Consider the following 27706-nt stretch of genomic DNA (forward strand, 5'->3'; position numbering starts at 1 on the left):
TGTTATTTGTATGTTGTGTTAATTATTAAAATTCACATGCAATTGAGGATTTAGTGAAAATTTCAATTGCCTACTTATTACCATTATCGACTGAGCTGACGACCAAATCGGTCATGTGGCTTCAGTTTTATTAAACTCCCGTTATCTACTTCCCTGAACAACCTTTTCTGATAATCTGCGTGCTGGCAGGCCGTGGGCGGTGGTTGTGGAAAAAAATGTAGGTTCAGCGACTTTAATTTTTTTCCAACTAGTTGCTCTGTACTTCCTGTGCATCCAAAAAATTTTTGGATTCACAGGAAGTACAACACAGTTACCACCACATCTACTATTTTACAATAAGTAATATAAACAGATTTGCTTTTAATTTTGGACTCATTGTCTTTTACAGTATTCTGACAAATGGCTTTTTAAATACATAGTTATAGCTGGTTATAGCGAACAAAAAATAGTGAAACTACAAATAAAACTACGAAAATAATGTTGTTATGAGACGATGTTTTATTTTTTGCTTTATTCGCCCCCTTAAATTAAGTTCGAAGATTTAGCTTTTAGTTCATAAGTTTTTGTTCATAGGCGCTGTGGTTGTCGTAACTACGAAAATGGGTTTTTTAAATAATGTTTTTAGTAAAGGAAATGTCATTATTTAAGTATAAAAAAGTACCGTTTTAAAATTGAGAAAATTTCCTATACGCAAAGGTATATCAGTAAGTAATATACACAATTTGATAAATTCTGCTCGATAGAAAAAAATCTCAAAGATGACTGTTATATAACGCTGTTTTTCATAATTAAATCATTTTATGGCTAAATTACACACTTTCTAGAAAAAACAAAAAAATGTAGTAAGTACATTTGTCGTAACCTAACCTAAACGATTTGATATATTTGATTTGTGTAATACTAATAAAAACAAAAGGATTTTTCTCCTATTTCCTATTATCAAGGCACGCGGCGAGTACACTAACCGCCGCCGTACAAGGCGCGCTGATATGAATGTAATGTCCTTTACGTCGATATTCGTACTGACAGACTTCGACCTGCTAATTTTAGGGACTACTGGGTCTTAAGGTGAGGATAAACCCCAATTTGTTATTCCGTGACTCCCGGTTTACCTAGTTCCAATATAATAACGAAGTGTTAAAAATATGAGATTTAAAGCACAATATTTAAGATACTTTAAACCATAAACATTTCAATAAAACGTAATACTTTGGCTGTAATTAATTTACAAACTCACCTCCGATAAAAATCTATTTCATCGAAATATATACATTAACTAGCATAATTTTACATTTAATTCAAATAAATTGTTAGTAAATCTATATAAAATTCTTCTGACCGAACAATTTTGTTTCTTAATATTTATTTCCAAAGATATTAAAAAAAACATGAAAAATAGAGACAGTAGAGTAGATCCGCCCTTAGTAACTACAGTTTTATGCTAAGCTAAAATGAATTTATTGCGATGCATATACGCTTGGTCTTTGGTTGTGTGCAAGGTTATCGTTTTGGATTGAGATTAATCCCCGCCTTAAGCATGATTCTTGTATTAAGAAATAAATATTTTTCGTTTTTTCACCATGTTTAGATTACGTGACAAATTATTTTTATTCAGTGAAAGGTAAATTAGTTGTCAGTGCGCGGGCTTAAAAAGTCATTAGCAGTGTTTTCGTTAAAAAAAATAAACATTCTTTTTCTTGATCATTAGTTCAAATTTTAGAATAACAAAGAAAATGTTTACATTCGTACTGGTCCATTATGTATTTAATTTGTCCTCTAAATATCCCCACCGTCCCCACTCCCCACCGTGCCTAATATAACTTGAAGTTTAGCCAGCCTTATACCTACGAGTACTGTTTTGGATTGTAGGAGTAAACAAGATTTATCAACTAAATAAGACTGATGCTCGTTTCCACCAATCCTCATATTAGGCTTGTGCATATAAAATGTCATTATGTATTCATTTATTTCACATAGCCCATAGGTATTCCGCCTATTTCTGTCCGTGTCCCCAAATTTTAGGCTGCGACCGCGCCTCGCGATTCTTCGCGAAGTTCCCATTTTTGTGACGAGCAAAATTCTTTGCCTTGGTTTTTTTTGCAAGACCGAGACCGAAACAAATTTTGCTTATCACTGTTATTTTGTGCAAGTCCTATATAAACAAGAGTTAACGAATCGATAGTTTCAAAGACTCAGATGTCCTCAAAGTTGTTGGAAGAATTTCCAATAGGTACGTTACTAACTAATGCAGTTTCTTTGATTTCACAGAAGTTATATTTTGAAATCGTTTGTCAATATTAATACTTGATAATTAAGAAGATATTTTATTTATAGTTGATTCATAGTGGACCTACGTAATTTAGTTTTTAGGGTTCCGTACCCAAAGGGTAAAAACGGGACCCTATTATTAAGACTTCGTTGTCTGTCCGCCTGTCCGTCTGTCTGTCTGTATGTCTCCAGCTGTAACTTAAGAGGATACACCAGGGGCGAGAGAAATTGAAAATAGGTATTTGAAAATGTATTCCTGTCTCACCAATCTCAAGTCTCCCATCGCAGAGCGCGATAGAGACAACACGACAAAAATTCTAATAAAAGAACAGAAAATCTTCGATTCGTTGTCCGCTGATTCCTTCTCCAAAACTTAACCGATTTAAGTATTTTTTTCATTAAGAATTAAAGCAAGGCTTGAGCTGTGTTCCTATGTTTTATTTTTTTTGTATATTTTAGCCAGTTTTGTTTTCTGGGTGTTTGAACACAGAGGAAAATCTTGCCATTTTTTGGGTTTTTGGACGTTCTTATCTTTTTTAATAATATAATTATGAAAAAAAAGAAAACATAGGGACATGCTAATAGTGGCCATAGATATTTAAGAAAAAAATTATAACTCTACCGCCATTATCCAGGGAGGAAAAACAGCGTTTATATGGGAAAGCGGCGGTGTGGACTCCTCTTTAGAACGGTAATAGCTACCTAGAGAGTTGAAATTTTCACAGATTGTGTAAGTATATAATATGTTGCCGCTATAACAACAAATACTAAAACAAAATAAAATTAATATTTAAGGGGGGCTCCCATACAATACAACAAACGTGATTTTTTTGGCCTTTTTTCCTCTATATCAATAATAGCAATTGAATACACATCAAACTAAGGATTGTGTAAAAACACAATCTTAGTATTTAGGAGGTTTCGGGGGCAATAAATCGATCTAGCTAGGAATCATTTTTAGAAAATGTAATTTTATTCGTGTTTTATCGAGTACCGAGCAAAGCTCGGTCAAATAGCTAGTTTTTGTAAAGACGCATGACACAGAGGCGAGCCCAAACCACTGATCTGATTGTTACCGATTCTTTGGCATAAATGATTTTCCCAGCGCGAAAATACATTATTATAATTAGCTATTTGGCGTTACAGCAGCTTTTGTAAAAACTAGTAAGTAAGTAAAGTTATTAATTTAATTAAATTTCGTTTTTAAGCTCTTCATAATCGGTTTCACATACAACTGTCACTAATTATCGGATTGTATGATTACGTTTATGAATATGGTAATTATTAATTAAAGTAATGACCGACATAATTTGATACGTTTTAAACTTTCGGAGAAATAATGGGCTCTTGAACCCGAAAAACGTAGATATTCCCATTTGCCTGTGATGTGACTTTTCTGATGATGTAACATTACATAGTTGATGTAACCCATAACCTAGGCAAATGTTTATTTGTTTATAATTATTCTCAACTATAGAAGCTCAGCTGGTTCCAACAATTACTATTAAATCATATACTACTAGCAGGAAACAACGTATTATGCGTTATTTACAGGCAGCCATTATATGTGTAGTAATAGCTATGGACCTATGTATTTATATTCGTATTACGCTGTCGATTCTTAGGGATCCGTTACAATGTCAAAACCCCCATAGTTTCATGTCTGGCCGTCCGCCTTCGGTCTACTCTGTCTAGCGTTCGTGCAATACAAATCGATTTTGTCAAAAGTTTTTTTTTGCAAGGGCTAGCAAGCCAGATTCACCAGCAAAAAGAGATAGCGATCCCTTTAGAGTGTGCCAAACAAACATACAGATACACTCGAAAAACATAGCCCCCCTGGAGTAGGCGGTTAAAAGTGACGAAAGATAATGTAAATGTGTCAAGTGCTAATTAGAACCATGTGCGGAAGGAGTAGGCAGGATAAGTAGATGGAAATTGAACGTGTTGTGACCGTCGTACGCCGCGCAGTAGAAAACTGGCCAAGTGCATGACGGATAGTAACGTCCACTAACGTTGAGTTTTTGTCTATGGCTTAGAAGTTATCTACCTTTCGTATCTATTGAGGTAACGTCCGTAACTTTTGATGAACAAATCATTTTTAGGGTACCGTACCTAAAAAGTAGAAACGGGATCCAGCTATTACTAAGACTTAAATGGGCAACTGACAAACTATGCAATTTATTTATCTGTAAACAATAAGTTATTTGTTTGCATACAGAAACGTTAAAGTTATTGTAAAAATAATGCAAATTTATTAACACATCCATAAAAGGAAAGCAAGTATCTTTCCAGAACATATAAAATTTTCCTTTGATTATATGATGGAAAATAATAAAAGGAAAATAACAAGGACTTTATACGAACGCGCTTGCAACTGCAACTTTTGCTCAACAATGTTTTAAGAGTATCCATGTGTAATGCTGCTTTAAGTTGTATATTATATTATAAAGAATACTGGGTCATTAGTCAAGCTACATTCGTTATTTTGACAATGAATTTGTAAATAAAAATGTTTCTTTTTTTTATATAACTAGGAGGCAAACGACTGTCGCTCATGGATACTCGCAACATCAGAAGAGTTGCAGGTGCATTGCGGGCCTTAGAAATAGTACGCTGTCCTCTACGAGGTTTGCAGGTCGTATTGGTCCGGAAATACTGCTGGCGACAGTTCGTTCCAGAGTTTTCCCCTCGAGACGTACCAAAATAAAATTGAAAGGCTGATTAAGTTTGAAATGCACACATTTGGAATGGTTACATAAAGTCCCGGGAAAGGATTTCCCAACCGGAAAAATGTACGGTCATCACCGTACATTTTAGTGCTTGAAGCTTTCCAGAAATCTCATGAATTTCTCGAAATTGAAGTCAACTTATTCGCTCCCATTTCGAGTATTTATTTTGTATTTAGCAGTCTTTTGTTCCTTTGTTCTATTTCAAGCTAAAGTATTCGAGTGTTGTGCTATTTATATTAACTGCATTAGAAGAATGTACTTTACTTTAGAAAATAAAGGCATTCTGTTATTAAACATTCTGATCACTCGACTAACGCTCGGAGTTTATAAAAACTTTATTATCCTTTTAGAGATATAATACGATATTGGAAAGTAATATGAGCTACTTCGTACATAATTGAACGCTGTTAAGCATTTGTGCATCATCCCACAAAAAATTACGTATTGAGTCATGACTCATGACTCAATACATCATAATTCATGAATGCAGTTTTGTTCTTCAGATCGTTTAGAACAAGTCTGCATTCATAACTTGACAAAAAATGTGGGTTAGTACACAAAATATGCTTAAGCATTGAAGCAAGGTTTCCACAACAGCAATAAGGTTTATTTTTAGGAAATTAAAAGGTTTTTGATTTATTTTTATATTTCAGTTGATTTAATGAAAGTTAATTTAATGTTTGCATTTATGGCGTACAAAAAACTACTTGCTAGATATCGTTCAAACCAATTTTCGTTGGTATTTTTTACAGTAATGTACATCATATATATTTTTTAGACTTATCATGCCCTACTTTAGAAGTTAGAGGGATTAAAAAACAAAATCAGCCAAGTGTGTGTCGGGCCACGCGCAATAAGTTTTTGATAATTTTTGTATGGTCAATGAATGTACAATGTACATTTATAATGTGTTTTACAACATCAACATCATCTCAGGAAGCATTTTTAGCAATTATAGTTTTCCTTTTTAATTCAGCATTTTTCCTACCGCCGAAGAAGTCTCGCCCAGGGTGCTGAAAAAAATTTTGCCCTGGGCGGTTGCTCAGCATCGCTCTCCCCCCCTCCTAACGCCGCTACCGAGTCAAACCGAGTAAAAGTTTTGGCGGAATTAGTAGGATCAATATAATATTATGCAGTTTTATTCGTAATAGCTGTTCAACTTGTATGAAACTCGACAACTTCTTAACACGTTCAGACCGGGACCTCATGAACTGGTATATAGTATCCAAACGGGGCAAATATTCATGTGTCCACCGGTGGTACATCACCGCCCCATAAATCGAAAGACCTGCCGGGCGGGGTGCGCCACCGGTGGACACGGCAAACGATTATGCACGAATTATGCATTATCTCTCTTTCTAACGATCTAACAATCCTATAATAGGTCAATTGTTTTGTCTCATCACTCATCACGCGTGGATATGTATCAGATCAGATGGCTTCGTATTATACCAGCCTTAGAAAAACCCTAAAGTGGTACCGCAAACTTATCACCGAGATTGTGGCACAATGTTAGTAAATGCTTGGGTTATTCACCAGAAATTTGGAGAAGGAAAGAAACTAAGTATTTTAGAATTCTGGGAACAAAATTATAAAAGAGTGATTAGCAAGTCTAGCGCTGATAATCAACCCGATGACGCTGCAGAGGAAGGTGAGCTTATTGTTCAACGGAAGCCAAAACATAAGTCAGAGAAACCCGAAGGATTGCTTAGAAATACCCGAAAGAGATGCAGGCCTTGTTACGACCGTATCACAACAACCGAATCTAAGGCTATGGCTAGAAAAAAATCAAAACGCGTGAATACATTTTGCTCTGCACGTGACTCATCAAAAATAATTTTCGTCTTGCACCATCAATGTCTTTATAATTTTTTTCATGTTTGATTTAGTTTTCCTATAAATAAACATTTTCTTAATGTGATCCAGCAGAAATAATTTGCATTTCGTACCATTTATCATGATTTTGTCATATTTTGTTTATAATAAGTAGGTACAATTTTTCAATCCTGTTTTTTTTACTTCCCGAAATAATATCCATCTCCTGAGCTACACTATGAAACTTTGTCGATTTTACAGGGCGGGAACGGTAATTACAATACTGTCTTTCAAGGCGGCACGAATTTCTTAGTACATTAAAAGTCAGGTGTGATGTGGCCACCGGTGGTACACCCCGCCCTGTCAGCGAGTACTCTGTGCTCCACCGGTGGTACACCCCGGTCTGAACGTGTTAATACTGGCCTAACTGGATAAGGTTATGTCCTTTTGCCCTCATTTATAACATCGTTAAAGTAATGATCACTTAATTTAGTATCGGCAGGTAGATACCGGTACTGACCTATACCAATAACTGTTAATAGTTTACAGCAGCAGCAGTTAATAAAATCTATACTAATATTATTAGTGCGAAGTGTCTGTTCACCCCTAAATCGCTGTATCGATTCAGCTGAAAATATGTATGGCTATGGTTTGAGTCCCGGAAAAGGACATTATATTATGATATTTTTTATCCTGGAAAATGTACGATTCCTGCGCGATTACGAAATTACGTGTAGTAAGTACCTACTGTGGTACCTACTATTCACATTACTACAGTGTGTAACAAAAATAAGTGATAATACTTTAGGGTGTGTACGTGTTCCTTGTAGAGAGTTCACTGTGAAAGTGGCAGCTCTGAAAGACGAAAAATTTTTTTCACTTTTGTATGGGCATGGGCCCGAGCGTTACGAGTTTCCCCATACAAAAGTGAAAAAAATTTTTGGTCTTTCAGCGCTGCTACTTTCACAGTGAACTCTCTACAAGGAACACGTACACACCCTAAAGTATTATCACTTATTTTTGTTACACCCTGTATATTTTCACATTAGTTATTGCCAAACATGCTCAATGCCCATGTTATTAAGACGATTCTTTTCCGAATGACCAGAATAACATCTTTTTACTAAAGAATAATCCCAGCAATAAGTAGATAATATTATTGTAATTATTCTTCGGGGATACCTACTGCACTTTTAGGACATACAGAGTGTTACCTTTCATCTATAGCAGAGGCCCCTCCTTTTACTATGCCCAAAGTGTGTGCAGCGGCGCCCTGGTGCGCCTTGGAAAGGCAAGAGGGGCGCCATGAGTCGATCCTCCATCATTATCCGAAACCATAAATATTATAAATTTAAATTTGTAAAGCAGATAAATTTGTAGAGCAGCATTAAATATTTGTTAATTATCATTTACCTGCTTGACCTAAATAATATCATTTAATGTGTTTATTTATGTATATTATTGTGACATGTAGCCGCAGGCTGAAAAGGATTTGGAACCCCTGATCTATAGTATTTAGCAAAGTCTTGCTTAACACGGAATACCACAACGAAGTTTGAAGACATAAAATGTAAGCAGAGAAAGAGCCTAGCCGAAGATATTCTGAGCGCCCAATTATAAGCCAGATCCAACATATGAATATGTGCTCGTTATTCACAACAATTTCGCATGAAAAGATATTTTAAATTTATCTTTAGTTTGAAGAAACTTTCGAGCTATTTTCAATCAATTTGTGAATTTACGTGCAAAACTGTCTTACAATAAGTAAAGAACATAATAAATAGTATAGAGATGCTGATACAGTAACAGGCACAACTACATGGGTAGTCGAAGGTCCGAGAATCGAGGCCCATATTTATTATAAATAATAACACTTTGCGCACGAATATTAATTGGTAACGATTAAAAAAACAACTTTCGGAGTAATTAATACTCTAAATGTTGCACTATATACAAGATTACTAAAGTCCAAACGGCGAATCGAAGCAGAAAAACCGGCCAAGTGCGAGTTGGACTCGCCCATGAAGGGTTCCGCAGCAGCAATAAGGTTTATTTTTATGAAATTAAAAGGTTTTTGATTTATTTTTATGTTTCAGTTGATGTAATGAAAGTTAAATTAAGAGGATACACCAGGGGCTAGAGAAATGAAAAAAAGCACGTGTAATATCTATAGCTGTCTACCTTACCTCAAGCCTATACCGCAGAACGCAATAGAGACAACTGCAGAAAATCCAGAAAATCAACGATTCGTTGTCCACTGATTCCTTCTCCAAAACTTAACCGATTTAAGTACTTTTTTCATTAAATATTAAAAAAAGGCTTGATCTGTGTTCCTATGTTTTGCTTTTTTTTGTATAATCTAGCCAAATCTGTTTTCTGGACGTTTGAACACAGCGGAAAATCTGGCCATTTTTTTGGGTTTTTGAACGGTCATATCTTATTTAATAATTAAATTATGAAAAAAAAGAAAACATAGGGACATCGTATTAGTGGCCGTAGATATTCAGGAAAAAAATTATAACTCTACTAGCATTATCCAGGGAGGAAACAGGGGACAACGTTTGTATGGAAAAAAGAGCGGTGTGGACTCCTCTTAAGATTTACCATTTATGACGTATAAAAAAACTACTTGCTAGATCTCGGTCAAACCAATTTTCGTTGGTAGTTTTTATAGTAATGTACATTATATATATTTTTAGTCATGCCCCTACTTTAGAAGTTAGAGGGGGGGACACACATTTTACCACTTTGGAAGAGAGTAGAGACTCTCTCGCAAACTATTCAGGTTAGAAAATATGATATTAGAAACCTCAATATAATTTTTGAAGACCTATATAGCCATGGATAGCCCACACGCATAGGTTAGATGAAAAAAATTTTTTTTTGTTTCAGTTGTACCTATGGGGACCCCTAAAATTTTTAATATGTTTTCCATTTTTGTATCAAAATCTTAATGCGGTTCACAGATTACATCTACTTACCGAGATTCAATAATATAGCTCATAGTTTCAGAGAAAAGTGGCTGTGACATACGGACGGACAGACAGACAGACAGACATGACGAATCTATAAGGGTTCCGTTTTTGCCATTTGGCTACGGAACCCTTACGGAGCCCCCCCGCCCCCCCTTAATATTTATTTTATTTTCAGTATAGCGGCAACAGATATGTAACATAATCTGTAAAAAATTCAACTCTCTAGCTATTATCGTTCTTGAGTTACAGCCTGGAGACAGACAGACAGACAGACAGACAGACGGACGGACAGACGGAAAGACAACGAAGTCTTAGTAATAGGGTCCCGTTTTTACCCTTTGAGTACGGAACCCTAAAAACGGGGGAGGGGAATTATTTGAACGCGCAAGTCTCAGGAACTACTGGTCCGATTTGTGAATTTGAAAATGTGGAAAAAACGGCGTAAATTATTTGAAAGGGCTTATCTCACGAACTACTGGAGCAATTTTTCTATTATTTAGCACAGATAAGAAGAAGACCACGTGAAGGATCATAGGCAATTTTTTGTGGACTAGTAATTTGTCTGTGAAATATCTACGCGGGCGAAGCCGCGCGGAACTTCTAGTAGGCTATATATGTTTTGATACGGCGAAGCCGGGGCGGGTCGCTAGTATAACTCATAAAGTTAATATACCTTATATTCCGCTAGGTATATTAACTTTATGGTATAACTACTATAACAAAGGTAGTATATAATATGCCGCAGGGAATGCATGCATGCTGGTCGGTTAAAAAACACCGTCAAATACACAACCTCCTTTTTTAGAGTCGAGGAATATGGTAAACTAGTATTACTGGCCGCCATTAGTGAGGTGGCAGTACTTTTCCGTAGTCAAATAAATTCCCTTTTTAATGGTCATTTAATGGTTACTGGTTAGTAATCAGCGTATAAGTGCAAGATTGAGTGACGACTGCAACAGTATAACGTAATTATTATTTTTAAACAAAAAACTGAAACCGACCATCAAGATAAAGACAATTTAACATTATTTTATACTATAATATGAAATAAAAACTTTTAAATATTTTCTTACTCTTTAATAGTGTTTGTTTTAGAATTCGCCATAACCTCAACTATTTATATACTCAATCTTCATAATTTTGAAGTCGGTACCAGATAACTTAATCTTGAGTTCGATCTGAAATTTTTAGGACTGGTACCGACTGGTACTAAGTTATTTTTTGTTAAAAATAACAATTTAACTCTTTTTTGTAATCTATAAGACCACATTAATCAATATACATAGATATCAGTCTGCGTTTTAAATTTTTTTAAGGATGTCCCTTTAATTCCTCATAATATATCATATCATTCAGATAACCACTTTCGTATGTTTCGATGTAAAAAACCCAAGGAGTACCAATAATTGTGTCATAATGACGTGATGATGCATGGCATAATATGGTTGTGATGATTATGATTAACGAAATTGACCCAATGGTTTATGCTTTGAGTAGTTTAAATAAAGCCAAAATCCCCCAACTATAAGGAGTCGAAAGTTCTGTTGGGTATCTTCGGATCCAGGGTATACATACCTCAGTGGAAAATCTTACTTTCTGGTATTATATGCCTGAAACGCGTAATAAAATCAAAATCACCATATGTTTCCATATAAATTTTAAGGAGTCCCCTCAATTCCTCATGGATCTCATCATCAAACCACCACTTTCCTGAATATGGTACCAAATTCCGATTATACTCTATACTTTTTTTACGTGGGAGAGCCATGCTTCGGCACGAATGGGCCGGCTCGACCGGATAAGTACCACGTTCTCACAGAAAACCGGCGTGAAACATCTCTTGCGCTGTGTTTCGCCGAGTGAGTGAGTTTACCGGAGGCCCAATACTCTAACCCCTACCCTATTCCCTTCCCTACCCTCAACTATTCCCTTCCCTTCCCTTCCCTACCCTCCGCAATTACCCTATTGCCTCTTAAAAGGCCGGCAACGCACATGCAGCTCTTCTGATGCTGCGAGTGTTCATGGGCGACGGAAGTTGCTTTCCATCAGGTGACCCGTTTGCTCGTTTTCCCCCTTATTTCATTAAAAAAAATATATATACAAAAGCATTTTGAAAATCGGTCCACAAACGGAGAACTTATCGTTGAACATAGAAAACAATAATAAAATTATGTTATAAACATACGAACTTATTACTTACCTCTTCCTTTTTGGAAATTGGATATGAATTATGATACAATTTTGCATGAAAACATGTTTTCAAGTCAACATGTATCTTTAAACTACTTATAACAAGGTCATTATCGCTACACGTGTCGCATAAATTTCGAAGAGTTCCCTACATACCTCATGGATCCCATTAGCAAACCTATATTTTACCTTAGTAACCATAACAATATCAGATAATTCGAAAGCTGAAAAATCCGGACTTTTTATGGCTATGAAAATTCGGGTTTTTTAGGTTTTTCGAATAGTAGCTAAAATTATTTTATTTTCTTTATTAGGAACAAAAAATAGTAATATATAAATACGCGAGCGAAAAACTTTGGATCACTTTTGACGAAATATAGCGATATCTAGTCATGTTAAAACTAAGTTATCACAATTACTTAAGAAGTGGTAAACACATAACCCACACCATTGCTTACAGATTAAGAGTAATAATAATTTAAAATAATCGGTCAAGAGCGAGTAGGACTCGCGCACGAAGGGTTTCGTACCACTACAGAGCAAAAACTAGGTTAAAATTTGTGTTTTTTGTATGGGAGGAAGACCCTTTTTTTTTAGAGAAATTTTATTATTAATTATTATTAAAGTAAAAAGACAATTGAGTTTGCCGTTATTGATTTCGAGCAAAAAATAGCAAAAAAATCACATTTGTTGTATGGGCATTTGTTACAGCGGCAACAACAGATATACAGAATCTATGAAAATTTCAGAAGTCTAGCTATTATATTATATAGCTATATAGCGGTTCTTGAGTTACAGCCTGGAGACAGACAGACGTACAGTTGGAGACATCGAAGTCTTAGTAATAGGGTTCCATTTTTTCCCTTTGGGTACGGAACCCTAAAAATGCAAATTATTGCATTGTCATGGGCTCTTAACACGTATGCAAAATTTCGAACTGTAAATTAACTTGCGATAGTCGATAGCTAGAGAAGTGTTCAAAGTCTTTGCGGTTTTTCATTTTTTTCCACTTTATCCACGCTCGTTTTTTTTTAAACACTCTTAGGGCTTGTTTCACTATTTCCTGATAATGTGCCGGATAGGCTATCCACAACTTATTTGACAGATTCTCAATACTTTATCTGTCAAGTTAAGTGGAGTCCACACCGCCCTTTTTTCCATACAAACGTTGTCCCCTGTTTCCGCCCTGGATAATGCTAGTAGAGTTATAATTTTTTTCCTGAATATCTACGGCCACTAATACAATGTCCCTATTTTTTCTTTTTTTTCTTTTCTATTTTTTTTATTTTTTCTTTTCTTATTTAATAATTTAATTATTAAATAAGATATGAACGTTCAGAAACCCAAAAAATGGCCAGATTTTCCGCTGTTTTCAAACATCCAGAAAACAGATTTGGCTAGATTATACAAAAAAAATAAAACATAGAAAACACAGCTCAAGCCTTTCTTTAATCTTTAGTGAAAAAAGTACTTAAATCGATTAAGTTTTGGAGAAGAAATCAGGGGACAACGAATCGTTGATTTTCTGCAGTTGTCTCTATCGCGTTCTACGGTATAGACTTGAGGTAAGGGAGACAGCTATAGATATTACACGTACTTTTTTTTTCATTTCTCTAGCCCCCGGTGTATCCTCTTAAGTTACGTGGATAGACACTTTGTAGCGGCACTTATATTAATAAGGAAGTGGTAAAACAGGCCCTTACTAGATTGGGAAAAAACCAGATAGGGAAACTTGATTTCTTAGATCAAGATAAGGGAACGTGCAATTTTATTAAATAGAACAGGGTTTAATAAAATGTGTCCACGGCATCTTCCACTGGTAGATGAGAAAGTATTGTGTGCTTACCATAAAGATAATATACCTAGCGGTATAGAGAAACAAAGGCCTGAGCAGGAGAGATGTCACTATCAATAACACTGCGTGGTAAAAAGAGACGTGTGATACATGACAGCAGCACTCTTTTTTTGACTCCAGTTTCAGTTCAGTTTCCAGTCCTCACGTGCCACATGTTGACAATTTAATCTCATAGAATTCATGTTCAATCATGCTTGTGTAAGTGTATACGTACACATACCTATTTTTCACACAGATGAAAACCAATGGGGATTGTCCATTTTTTTTTATTTTACTCATTACAAAAACATTTCGAGGAGTAAGGTCAGTTTTCTATATATAAACGAAAAAAATATACATTACTTACTTATATTTTTGAACAAATATGTTTAACCTTCAATGGCGTTAAATTAGCAATAAATTCGACCAACATTACGTTTCGAACTTTTGGTAAGCTTCTCGTATCATCTTTCACATAATGAGATCTTGCATTTGACGAACCAGCCATTATAAATAACATTGAAAGGAAATTTAAAACATACTGCAGAGGTCAATTGGCGGCCGATGATGACGTCAGAGCGAAACTTTAAAAATTTATTGAGAAAAAACTAGCCAATGAATTTCAAAATTATTTAATTTATATTCTTAAAATATTTTAACGACAAAAAATATAAAAAGTATATGTGATTTTTTTTGGACAATGCCCATTTCGGTTACGTTTGACAGCTTGAGATTGTTGCTCTATTCCGCTAGGTATATTAACTTTATGGTGCCAACTGACAGTTTAGTGTGCTAAGTCCCTGTTTATATTTCCATGTAGCTTTGAGATATTGAAACGTTAATTAATAGAGTTTGACGTTTCATGGGGATAAACTCGATATGTAAATCCGCTATTAAGGTAAAGGGGGATGTTGAGGGACAACATTGAAAATAGAATTATTAAATACTGCCTCGCAAATCTCGCAATCGATATTCAATATATATAAATCAAGTATTCGTTTAAAAATATTATTGAATGTATTGTACTGGACACTATTAATCACGGACATGAAATTAACTATTGTGATTTGGATGGATTTGATGATTTGATGTGATTAGGATTGTCTGAGTTGGATATTAGGTTACCTAGGTGACCTCATAGAAGAGGATGACAAAGAAGGAACGACACAATTGTTCAGGACAGTCCAATCTGTATCTGGACGATTAAAATCACCAGTGATAAAAAGGAATCAATTATTATGAGTGTGTCATTAACATATTATTGTCTTGCAGCATCTCAAAATATGTAACAAAACTGTGTTCTCTGGCGTCTGTGGCACTTGAGCGAGGCGGTGTTTACTATTTATGCAGCACTAAATAATGTGATGTGAACCAGTTTTTGCGGCAGGGAGCTCTGCAGGTGCAGTAACCTGCTCAATCGCAGAGTTATCTTAAGTTTAGATTTCTTCGCAAACGCAAGAGCTTCGGCTCAGAGGGAGGATGTGAAGCGTAAGTGGCGAGTGGGTGACGTGATGGGAACCTTTGAGGGTGCAAATGATCGACATTTAAAGTGCAGCGACACCTCTCCTTCCTCAAGCCACTCTGTCAATGTTGCCGCCTCGGTGCACCGTGCGCGCGACCATTTTGAGGGGCCTATTCAATGAGTTGGCGATGGCGAGTCAACGTCTGCCAACATTATGATACATGTTTCCACGTTATATCGGCAGACACCATAGTCGTTCCATAGACCCAGTTACCCAGTCCACTAGCACCTCACCCCCATAGCCCGGTATCATTTCTAATATCCATTCCCTGTAATAGTCCTACACTGGCCGCTGGCTCTCCTTGGTCGTACTCCCATAGTGCGGACAGGGGGAGTCGCCGGCTAGTGTCACATTACATTTAGATCAATAGATAGATTAGATGGTTTGATCAAAACTGTGTAACTGGCCTCTACGTGTTGGCTTCGGCCCCACGCATGCCTTCCAAAGGTCCGGGATTTAATTGCCCGTGAGCAAGGAATACCTTACACAAACATAATAATAATATCTATGGACGCTTGACACCACGTCAGTATGACCCCGTGCTAAGTATCTGAAGGACTTGTGTTACAGGTACCAGACAACGTAAATAATATATAATTAATACTTTTATACTATACAATATAAGTACATATTATATTTAAGATTTTTATTATATGATACACATATAAAACACCCCTAAACCCCACTAGCCCAAATCTAAGTTTTTAAGGCTGGGTAATCACGGTATCTCTGTCGTTCTACGTATTTATTAGAGATTTTTTCATCTGGGTTTAAAATATTTTAAATCTTTGTCTTTATTCGTGTAAAATATTTTTTGGTTGCAGAGATCTGGGTTAAACTTATCCCATGGTTTAATCTGGGTCTATGGAAGTAGGCCTAGCGGCCTATACAGCTTTAGATTTTAGCTTTATATTTCACCGACTTGTGTGCGTTCAAAAGAGTTGATTAGTTTTCGTGCAAACATTTTTGCTTCCAAAGGATTCGGGGATCAGTATGTATTTTCCGGGATGATGGATGCATCACTGTACATTAAAAATAAATAATCAAAGGTTGAAAACTAAGCCCGAATATTTACAATTTTGCTTAGCCCAATATTCAACTTATATTAAACGTAAGATGCAGTAAAAACAGTTAAATATATTATTACATTTAGTCATACAATTTACAGCTTATAGACACTACTTACTTGTACTTACTGCTACCTACATAATATTAAAGATGTTTATGTAAAAAATTGACCAAATGAGACAAAACAAATTTTAGCTAAATTATCGGTAACTACAAAATATTATGTTAGTTACATTATATTGTAATAATAATTGCATAAAATATTATAATAAAATATTGTATGTAATACAATTACTATTAGCGAAGCACTGAGTACTAACTTCGAAGTTATTATAGTTATATTGATTGTTTGGCATCCCCTTTGCCTGAGTTCCTGTGACCACCGAACCGGATCACACTTGCCATCCATCAGGTAAAGCTTTAAAGTAATACTTATAGCTTATGGTTTCCATGGCTTTTCCACTTATAACATAGTTATTATTATATGTTTTTAAGTGTATAAAATAGTTTTTGTAGCACCTGGAACATCACTGTAGTTGGGGTTCTTTTCCCGCTTAATAAGACATCAACGCATGCGTTATTTTGCATCGGTTTTTATTGAGCTCGTGGTTTTTGTTTTGCACACGCTAACCTCTAACAAAAATTATAGACGAATATGCCCCTTTACACAGTAGCGATGTTAGAGGGGGGAGGGAGTTACGCAGGCCGACCCCCCAGGGCGCCGCATAAAAAGGGGCGCTGAAGTCAAACAAAAGGGGCGCCAATTTTTTCAGCACTACCGGCATGGGCATCCTGAGCGCTAAAGAATTCTCGCCCAGGGCGCTGGTATTGCTAAAACCGGCACTGCCTATAGATACAATATGTTAGCGATAGCCTGTGTTAGCTAAGATGAATATAACCATGGTTTCCGCCATTATTGCGCAGCTAAAAGGACGTATCATGGCCAATTAAAGACGGATGATCCTCAAAATATTATTCGTAATATTTTGTCCATCATGGCTCATGATTCATGAACCAATGTCAAGACATTACAATATGTAGATCACATTATATCAGAACTCAGAACTGAGTAACAACGCTTTCTAAAAAAAGTTTGAATAGAAGTTCTAACCACAGGTAAATTAAAGGATCGTTTCCGGTCTTCGCAAATATTTAAATTAAATGCCACTTTATGACCTGGGCTAGGTTTCAATTTGCTCTTTGCGGCTACAACGCAGCATTTTCATGGGTTGCTAATGCAATGTTGGTAGAAAATTATAGCCCAGGCCTTAGGACATAAAGTAGCGTTTTATTTTATTTCTTGTCTGTCGCAGTTGCTTGCCGCGAGGATTCAAAAGTTACCTTCAGACTAGCGTTTATGATCTACCTCGCAAGCTCACATAGTTAAATCGCAGTTAGATCGAATTTATAATTGGCATTTAACTCAAATCACTTTACTGGGACGTATCACGTAACTACAGTGAAACCGAATAGGCAGCATTTAACTTAATGAGTTTCGACGAAAGGCTTACATAATAATTATATGCAATAATTGAAACCCTACATTTTACAATCGCTGTTAGCAAAAAAAAGTTAAAAAAATGTTTCACTGACGATAGAAGTAAGGAATAAAAAAAACATATGCAAATGATCAGTAATCAGTACTAATCACACAATACGTGGGGTGTGTGTTCACCATTTTCTCTTATTTTATTTTGGGTAGTATTTAATCGAGTGACTGTAAATTGCAGTTTTAAGTGTCCAAATTAATAACTTTGGAATTACTATTTGAGCGACTGACTGTGAGTGACGAGAAATTAGCAGAACAGCAACTATAAAAATATTTATTTGAGTTACTTAAAATACAAAGTGAGCAGCTTCATAATATTTGAGCGACCTATATCTGTTCGAGTGTAAACGTTACGTCCTGCATTTTTTATCAATATTTGGCAAATGTATTTTTTATACTGAGCTGCATTTTATCTTAAATTAAGTACTTCGAATTAAAAAACCACTTTGAATAATACACTAATGAGCAGTGTATAATGAGCTCACATTAAAACAAAATAAAATGAACATAAAATAACTATTTGATAAAATACAATAAACCAGGGATCCCTAAAACAAACTTTTTTTTTATAACTATCAAGCAAATTTTTTGTGAGTAGCTTCATTTGGATAAGAGAAACAACTTTTATCTGTAAAAAATCTCGAAAGATGCCCAACGATTTAGGGGGGGAGGGGGTAAAAAAAGAAATGGGTAAAAATTTTAATGGTGACCTATACCAAAAAAAACCGGCTTCAATTATGAGTTGGCTAAGGCGGGAGCTAACCTAACCCAAAAAAGTCATATTGGGCCAACATGAAGTCCCTTAGACTTAGACTTTCGACATGACGATATAGTAAAACGATGATGAAAATCATTTCTCATCCAACCCATTCCTCCTCAACCCATCTCACCACCAAAATCGTTGGGCATGATTCTATACTATACTCTTACTCTAATCTTACAGAACCCTAACTAGCTGATTTTTTGTAAGATTGTCCTACAAATAGAACAATCCGTATTTTAGGACCATCAAATCAAAGTATGAAATCCTTTCTATTTCTGTTAGTTATTGACTTTCGACATTTCGCGCATTTAACAATCTGTAGTTTTCATCAAAACACGTATCAAAATGTAAAATATCAAGCCTCAAATAGAATATCAGTAACCAATATCATTAATAAAGCAGCTCACAAAAGTTTGCTCAAAGTGAACTTTTTAGTAGTTCGTAATGTATAACCTCACTTAGAAATTTTTTATCTATCTTAAATATTGAAGTTGCCCGCTATGTATTTCCAGTCGCTCACTTAGTAATACAGTCGCTCGGATAGAATTTTAATATCTGAAATAGATTAATCACAATCCACTTTTTGTAAGCTCGTTCTGGATTTTATTATAAATCAATATTAGTCGTTAGTTTAGTTTATTTTTCGCTTACTCAAATTCATACCGCTCATGTTATTAAAAGAGTATGTTTATCATCAATCGCAAAGTAAGTTTTTTTTCGCTCGTTTTATTATTTCCCTTTTATTTTAAATACATAATTAAATTTAGTGATATCCGTTTTTTTTTGCAAAGCTAAAAATAGATATAGTTTTTAGCAATTAAAAGTTATTTTTAAAACCTACGTACTCTCTACATTTTTATTGGTCCACTCTAGGACCAATAAAAATGTAGAGTATTGAATGTTAGGTATTTCGCAAAACAATAGTCAACTGGTCAATACTAAATAACAAAATAATACAAGAATAATCCCATTAAATTCCCTTTCCAATGAAAATCCCTTTTAGATGTAAGTATATTTATTAGCAAATAAGGAGAAAAAGCCTCTATAAATAGAAACTATAAGTACAATTATAATTTCAATCACAAAAGCAATAATGAAATCTCATAAAAGAATATTTCATGTTATAAAACATATTTTATGATTTCGCCTAGTTATTCGTTTTTAGATAAGTAAACTGATTGATTTATAATCAAAAAACTAATTAGAATAATGTGATGTAAAAAAAATATCATATAGGTATTTTAATTTTTAGTACTATATTATGTACTTATTAGGTACGTTCGATGAAGACAGATCCGGCATACCACTTTTCTGCTCTTATTTCTTAACAATAAGTTTGATAAGTGGTTCACTCTGTCAACGATTATTATAACTTGACTTGACAGCTATAGTTTTTATTATTCGTAGCTTGACAGACACATTTATCAGAAAATAGTACAAACCAAAAATCTAATAAGAACAGAACATAAATTAGACGGAAAATTAATCGTAACATTGTAATGAAACATAAAAAACTACAAACTGCATAGAAACAATCGCATAACAAAATGCAAGGCCATTAAAGTAACTTGAAAAATAAAGTAAAACCTCAAATAAAGTAAAAAAAAGTGTATGACAGATTTTTTTACAAACGGCTCAGCGTTGCTTACCTGAGAGCACGGAGCAACAGGTGTAAGGACGAACGAACACAACAGCCTGCTACAGCGGCCGAGGTTGCACTGAGGCGGAGGACATGATAATACGTACCAGTTGAATTCGTTTTGATATAACCGTAAACAAAGTGTTGCTACCAATTTTGCGCATGAGCCAAAACAGGGGAACCTTTTGGTCGCGATTTTTTTAAGTGAAAACTTAATTAGCGGCGTTGCCTATTTTTTGGGGATGGGTGGTTTTGGTCACTGAGAATTGTTAAACTCGCGTCAGTTATCAGGAAGTCATTGATGAAAATTCGTAAGTCGGAGAAACAGTTAAGAGGAGTCCACACCGCCCTTTTTTCCATACAAACGTTGTCCCCTGTTTCCTCCCTGGATAATGCTAGTAGAGTTATGATTTTTTTCCTGAATATCTACAACCACTAATACAATGTCTCTATGTTTTCTTTTTTATTTTCATAATTCAATTGTTAAATAAGATGTGAACGTTTAAAAACCCAAAAAATGGCCAGATTTTCCGCTGTGTTCAAACATCCAGAAAACAGATTTGGCTAGATTATACAAAAAAAATAAAACATAGGAACACAGCTCAAGCCTTTTTTAATCTTTAATGAAAAAAGTACTTAAATCGGTTAAGTTTTGGAGAAGGAATCAGGGGACAACGAATCGTTGATTTTCTGCAGTTGTCTCTATCGCATTCTGCGGTATAGGCTTGAGGTAAGGGAGACAGTTATAGATATTACACGTACTTTTTTTCATTTCTCTAGCCCCTGGTGTATCCTCTTAAGTAGACCGCCGATGCGGCGTAGGAGGTAATTCCCCTCTCGCGCGGCGCTGGGTAGCGTAAATGCATGCCTGTCCCTGCTGTCTCGTTTTCTCCTTCTGCTGGCGTTTGTTTTTTTTTTTATTCTGTGAAAATGCAAGAAATTTTTCTTTTATAGAAGGTGTTTTGAGTTGAAGTAGTTTTATATATAATATTACTAGCTGTTGCCCGCGACTTCGTCCGCGTTAACATAATAATAAAAAAGATGACTTCCTTTTTAGGGTTCCTTACCCAAATGGTTCAAACGGGACCCTAGCACAATGACTTTGCTGTTTGTCTATTTCCAGGCTGTATCTCAAGAACCGCGCTACCTAATCAGTTGAAAATTTCACAAATTATGTATTTCTGTTGTCATACAACCGAAATTCCCGAACATAATAATATTATATCTATAAAGATTCAAGTGTTCTATACAGCAGCTTCGGAACAGGGTATACTTCAGTGCCTTATCTTTTGGTAGTACATGCTTGAAATCCTTCACAAAAAGTCAAAATCACAATATGTCTCCATATAAATTTCAAGGAGTTCCCTCGATTTCTTATGGATTGCATCATCAGATCACCACTTTTATAAACATGGTATCTAATTTGCACCATATCTTATGCAACAACAAAAGAATTTTAAAAGTCGATCCACGAACGGCGGAGTAAAATACATAGGTAAAACATAAAAAAGAAAAAAATATCCTCCTCCTTTTTGGAAGTCGGTTAAAAAGTAGCCTAAGTTACTCCTTATTACATCAGCTATCTGCCAATAAAAGTTTCGTCAAAATCGGTCCAGCCATTTCGTAGATTAGCCGGAACAAACAGACAGACATATAGACAGACAAAAATTTTAAAAAATATTATTTCGGTTTATGTACCGTCTAAATATTATATGCATGTAGAAAAAAACAGCTATTTCAATATTACAAACAGACACTCCAATTTTATTTATATGTATGTATGTATAGATGTTTTCCTATAATATGGGAGGAGTTTTATCCTGTAATTTATATGTATGTATAGATGTATAGATGTTTTCCTATAATATGGGAGGAGTTTTATACTGTAATATTATATAATACGAGTGAGTGACGAGTGTTCCAATAATTAAATTGCAATGATCTATTTGAAGATGTTTGTTTCATTTGCTCATATTGAAGCAGGTAAAAAATTGACAGAGAGCGTTGAGAAAGTGTCTGTTCATTACCCGACTACGGCGAATCAAAAAGGAGGGTTGTGATTTTGACCTGTACGTATCTATATGGGTATGCATGTCTATATTCTGTTCCCTCGTAATATACTTAATAATGTTTAAAGGAAAGCCGTGGTCGTATGCCACCTACTATAGCAAAACAGATCAATTCAATCAATCAATCAATCATATCAGCCTATATTCGTCCACTGCTGAACATAGGCCTCTCTCAATGAACGCCAAGATGACCGATCTCCTGCTACTCGCACCCAACATGGGCCCGCAACTAAACGGAGATCGTCGTCCCTACCACCTAGTTAGAGGTCGACGACGTCGAAAATACGTTAAAAATGTTAAAATATAAGACAGTCGGTAAAATAATTATAGTTTTAACCTTAAAAGTCGACTATTATTTTTTTTTTAAATAAGGGGGCAAACGAGCAAACGGACACCTGATGGAAAGCAACTTCCGTCGCCCATGGACACTCGCCGCATCAGAAGAGCTGCAAGTGCGTTGCCGACCTTTTAAGAGGGAATAGGGTAATAGGGGAGGGTAGGGAAGGGAAGGGAATAGGGTAGGGGATTGGGCCTCCGGTAAACTCACTCACTCGGCGAAACACAGCGCAAGCGCTGTTTCACGCCGGTTTTCTGTGAGAACGTGGTATTTATCCGGTTGAGCCGGCACATTCGTGCCGAAGCATGGCTCTCCCACGTATGATTTATTTTCTTGTTTTGTACTTTTTAGAGCATGTTTTTAGTAGTCGGGTTTTAGTTTTTTAAACTTTTTTGTCTGTTCGTCATGGTTGACACGCTGTAGCCTGTAGGAACCGATATGACCTAAAACAAGGGGTGCAGATACTTTGAGTAGGACGTCACGCCGGGAAAGGTCGTCATAGAATAGTAAGACACTTTTATTTGTATTTTGCCATAAACAATTAAATATTACTAGAGATCGCCCAATGGTCGAAATTCGACCTTAGTTTCAACGACATTAGGACTACTACGTTTACCTTATCATATTTTTTTCAACTCTCGTCTCTGGCACTCAGCTGATCTCAGACTGGCCGTGTAAGCATTGTCTTAGTTAGATTCAATAAAAAAACTATAATCCATTTTCAATTTGTCAACTTGTTGTCAACAGACTTTAACCATAAATAAAAGAGTATAATTCGTATGTATGGGTTTGTCACTCAAAAATCTGTCATCTTCTTGAGTGTGCGTATTGTAGTGTGTGTAATGTTTTATTTGTTTAAAAAATGTGTGATAAAAGCTCAATATTAATACGTGAGCCAAAATCTTTGTATCCCTTTTGACGAAAAATGGGGAAACGTAGGTGAATAAAATTTTGCACAGTTATTACCCGACTACGGCGAAGCAAAAAGGAGGGTTATGATTTTGGCCTGTATGTATGTATTAGTAGTCGTGAGCGTGATTTATTAGTCGGGTTTTGGTTTTTTAAACTTTATTTTTTAGTTTATAATATTATGGTGAAGAAGTGCACCGAGCTAATATTATTTTGAAATTATGCTTTTATCATAAGTACATTTTTTTAACAAATAAAACATTACACACACTACAACACACGCACTAGGAAAAATTACAGATTTTTGAGTTACAAGCATACGAATTAAATTCTTTTATTTATGGTTGAAGTCTGACGTCTGTGGATTATAGTTTTTTTTATTGAATCTTAGATACTATTAGACAATGCTCACACGGCCAGTCTGAGATCAGCTGAGTCCCAGAGACAAGAGTTGAGTACCTTTGGAACCATGACATACCTTGATGCAAAATCTTACTTTTTGGTAGCTTATATTTAGAATATTTCTCATAAAACCAAAATCACCATAATATGTTTCCATATAAAATTCGACGAGTTCTGTCGATTACTCGACCATGATGGTCCATGGATCCCATATGGCATCAGGTCACCACTTTTACGAACATGGTACCAAATTCGAGTTAAGCCCTTTACAACATAAATAACGCTCGAAAACCTCGTATCAATCTTAAAGATGATGAAAAGTACTAATAATAGGGCCATATTGTGATGGTGCATGATGGTGATGGTGCATGGTGTAATGGCAGTGATGATGATGATGATGATGAATATAAATTGCACAGTTGCATATGCTTTCTGTTCTTAAAACAACGCCGAAACTTCCAAACGTGTAACTATAAGGAGTTAGGAGTTCTCTAAGTACCTACCTTCGGAACGTATACTTTGATGTAAAATTTTACTTTTTGGTAGCAAATGCTTAGTATACTTCTAATAAAACCAAAATCACCATAATATGTTTTGATATACATTTTGAAGAGTTCCCTCGATTACTCATGGATCCCATCATCAGGTCACCACTTTTATGAACATGGTAGGTACCAAATTCAAGTCAAACCCAATAAAACACAAAAAGAATTTTGAAAATCGGACCACAAACGGCTGAGTGATCGTTGAACATACATAAAAAAAATACATACAGCCGAACGTATTACCTCTCCTTTTTGGAAGTCGGTCAAAAATGTAAAGTGAAGTCGGAACCAATGTTAATATGCAAAAAAACCTTTGCTCTATAATCTTTTATTAATCTATATCATAAAATATTTGACGATCTCCGTGGCGAGTGTGTAACAGCTCAAGCCGGGGATCGCGGGTTCGAATCCCGCCGACGGAACAAAAGAAAAGTTTTCAATGTTCCTGGGTCATGGATGTGTATTAAATAATAATATTAAATCCCGGACCTTTTTAAGCTACTTGGAAGGCATGCATGGGGCCTAAGCCAACACGTAGAGGCCCGTTACACTGTACACAGTTTTAAATTAATCTAAATGTTATGTGACACTAGCCGGCGACTCTCCCCGTCCACACTATGGGAGTACGACCAAGGAGAGCCAGCGACCAGTGTAGGACTATTACAGGGAATGGATATTAGAAATGATACCGGGCAATGGGGGTGAGGTGCTAGTGGACTGGGTAACTGGGACTATGGAAGGACTATATGGCGTCTGCCGATACAACGTGGAAACATGTATCATAAAGTTGGCAGATGGTGACTCGCCAACTCTTTGAAATTGACCCCCCAAAATGGCCGCAGTCCGCACGCACGGTACACCGAGGCGGCAAACATTGACAGAGTGGCTTGAGGCAGGAGAGATGTCGCTGAACTTTCAACGCCGATCATTTGCATCAGAGGGTCCCATCACGTCAGTTCACATCCTCCCTCCGAGCCAAAGCTCTTGCGACTCCACTCTGACCTGGCTAAGGCAAGGCAGAGGTAGGGCCTGATTCTCCGTCAGTGTTCACTTCGGCGGGCCGGTGAAGACAAGCAGAAGATGGAGAACAGGGGCTTCCCTGGGAGCACTCGGGTACGTGGGGTCGCTACTCTCCAACACCTCGCCACATTAAGTTTATTATTATTTTTGTTGCCAAACTTCTCCGACACGGTCGACGGGCCTATTGTGATGAAATTTCTTGTTCTAATATTATGATCAGGCAATCGGCAATATTTTTTTGTACCCGAACCACAGAATACATATTAGTTTAACACCCGAAGTAACAACATTTGTCAGGCCAGCTTCGTATTAGTATAATAGAAATAATAGATCGTATAAGTACCTAGATAATTTAGAAAATCTATTCCTAGATTTTCGCTACAAACCTGCAATATAGATTAGAGGCTCTCGAACAGTACAAATCCATTATTATCTCGGCTTACCCGTTTTTGGCTAATACTCCAAACTGTCTGGGGCCTAATTCTCGAAGCTCGAACTTGGTTCGGTTATAACTTATAACTTATATTTAGAACAGGGGTTCCCAAAGAGTGCGCCACGGCGCGCCCTAATGCGCCGTGGAAGGGCAAGAGGGGCGGCGTGAGTCGATCCTCCATCATTATCCGAACCACAAATGAATCGATTATTTCAGAAACCCCACATGTCCATGAGACCCTATTTTACAGGAGGAACAAAAAACATAATACTAAAAAAATATTTATGAACGTTATTAAGTTGAATAAACTAAAGTGTTACTAGGACCATTCTACATCTAAGTAACATAACACAAGATTCAAAATCATACATCTTCTACAAAAAGGATTTAAGTCAATGGACATGTGGGGTTTCTCAAATACATAAATAAAACTATTATTTATGTTAGCTATGAATAATGTTATTTATTATATTATTAAAGGAAATGTACTTTATTCAATGCAGAATTCAACCTCCATAATGTTCTTCACATTCCCTATCCGTAACTGGCCATTTAAAAATGATTTCATAGAATTTTTGAACTCTTCTTGTTTCTGGCAGGTATGTCTTCAATTATTGAAGATCAATCATCTTTTTCTTGTTTATTGGTCGCTTTTGCATGCTTACAGGTTCTGTGGCAAACTCCAAAAGTGCCTTAGATGTGTTTTTTATCAGAAATGTGTCACAAGAAAGACCTCCAATGTATGTCCGGGCTTCAACAATGCCATTAAAATCTTCATTGTGGTGGAATCATGCTAAATAGTCGCTCTATATCAGCGTTAGAATGCGGCAAAACGAATAAAGATAATAATAATATAATTAAGTTTCCAGTGTGCGTCTTTAAGGGTTAGAAACATAATAAAAAAACTAGTGGTTTAACGTCGAAGCTACCACTAACTTAAATAATCTAATCCACTAAGAAATCCACTAGCCACTAAAACCAAATTTTTCTCGCCGAAAGGTACGTCTAAACCACCAGATCTAGTGGAAATTCCACTAAGTTGGCAACACTGGTCTTAACTTTACAATGACAATAGATGAGTGTTGCCAGGGTATGTAGTAGAGAAATCCCACATGTCCTGGACTTATGGTATTTCTTAACTAAATGTAAAATTTGAACGGCTATAAATCGTACGTAGAAAGCAGGACTTGTGTGGTTTTTCCGTGACCTGTGTATTTACCCCTACTGAGCTAATTGCCATACTTAACTCAATTTTGCCAAAATTGGGACTTGTGGGGTTTCTCAAATAATCGATTCAAATATTCTACACTAATATTACTCGTATAAAGAGGAAATATTTGATTTTTTGTTTGTTAGTTTGTTTGTTTGTTTGAATTGAATAGGCTCCGAAACTACTAGTAACTAGACCGATTTGAAAAATTCTTTTACTATGGAAATCCTACATTATTTCTGCTGAACATAGGCTAAATCTTATTTTGGAAAAAAAAGGGTTCCGTAAGATATTTGAGTTATAAAGTATTTGTAAGATATAATAAAAAAATGGTTATTGTGCGTCCCTCCACATATCTATGTGGAGGGATACCAATACCTATCTAGGTATAGTGTGTCGCGGACTTTTTTGTAGATATTTATAAGATC

At 35.8% G+C, this 27706-nt stretch overlaps 1 protein-coding gene across 1 annotated transcript in view; it reads right to left on the reverse strand.

Annotated features, from left to right (window-relative positions):
* The window catches only part of LOC121739166 (proton-coupled amino acid transporter-like protein CG1139), a 75460-nt gene extending 55038 nt beyond the window's left edge, over positions 1-20422 (reverse strand). The window contains exon 1 of the mRNA XM_042131509.1: positions 20364-20422. The gene's annotated coding sequence lies outside the window, so the exon portion shown is untranslated. The remainder of the gene's footprint in view (positions 1-20363) is intronic.
* Positions 20423-27706: the final 7284 nt, after the last annotated feature.

Source organism: Aricia agestis, chromosome Z (genome assembly GCF_905147365.1).
Source record: "Aricia agestis chromosome Z, ilAriAges1.1, whole genome shotgun sequence".
Classification (NCBI taxonomy): Eukaryota; Metazoa; Arthropoda; class Insecta; order Lepidoptera; family Lycaenidae; genus Aricia; species Aricia agestis.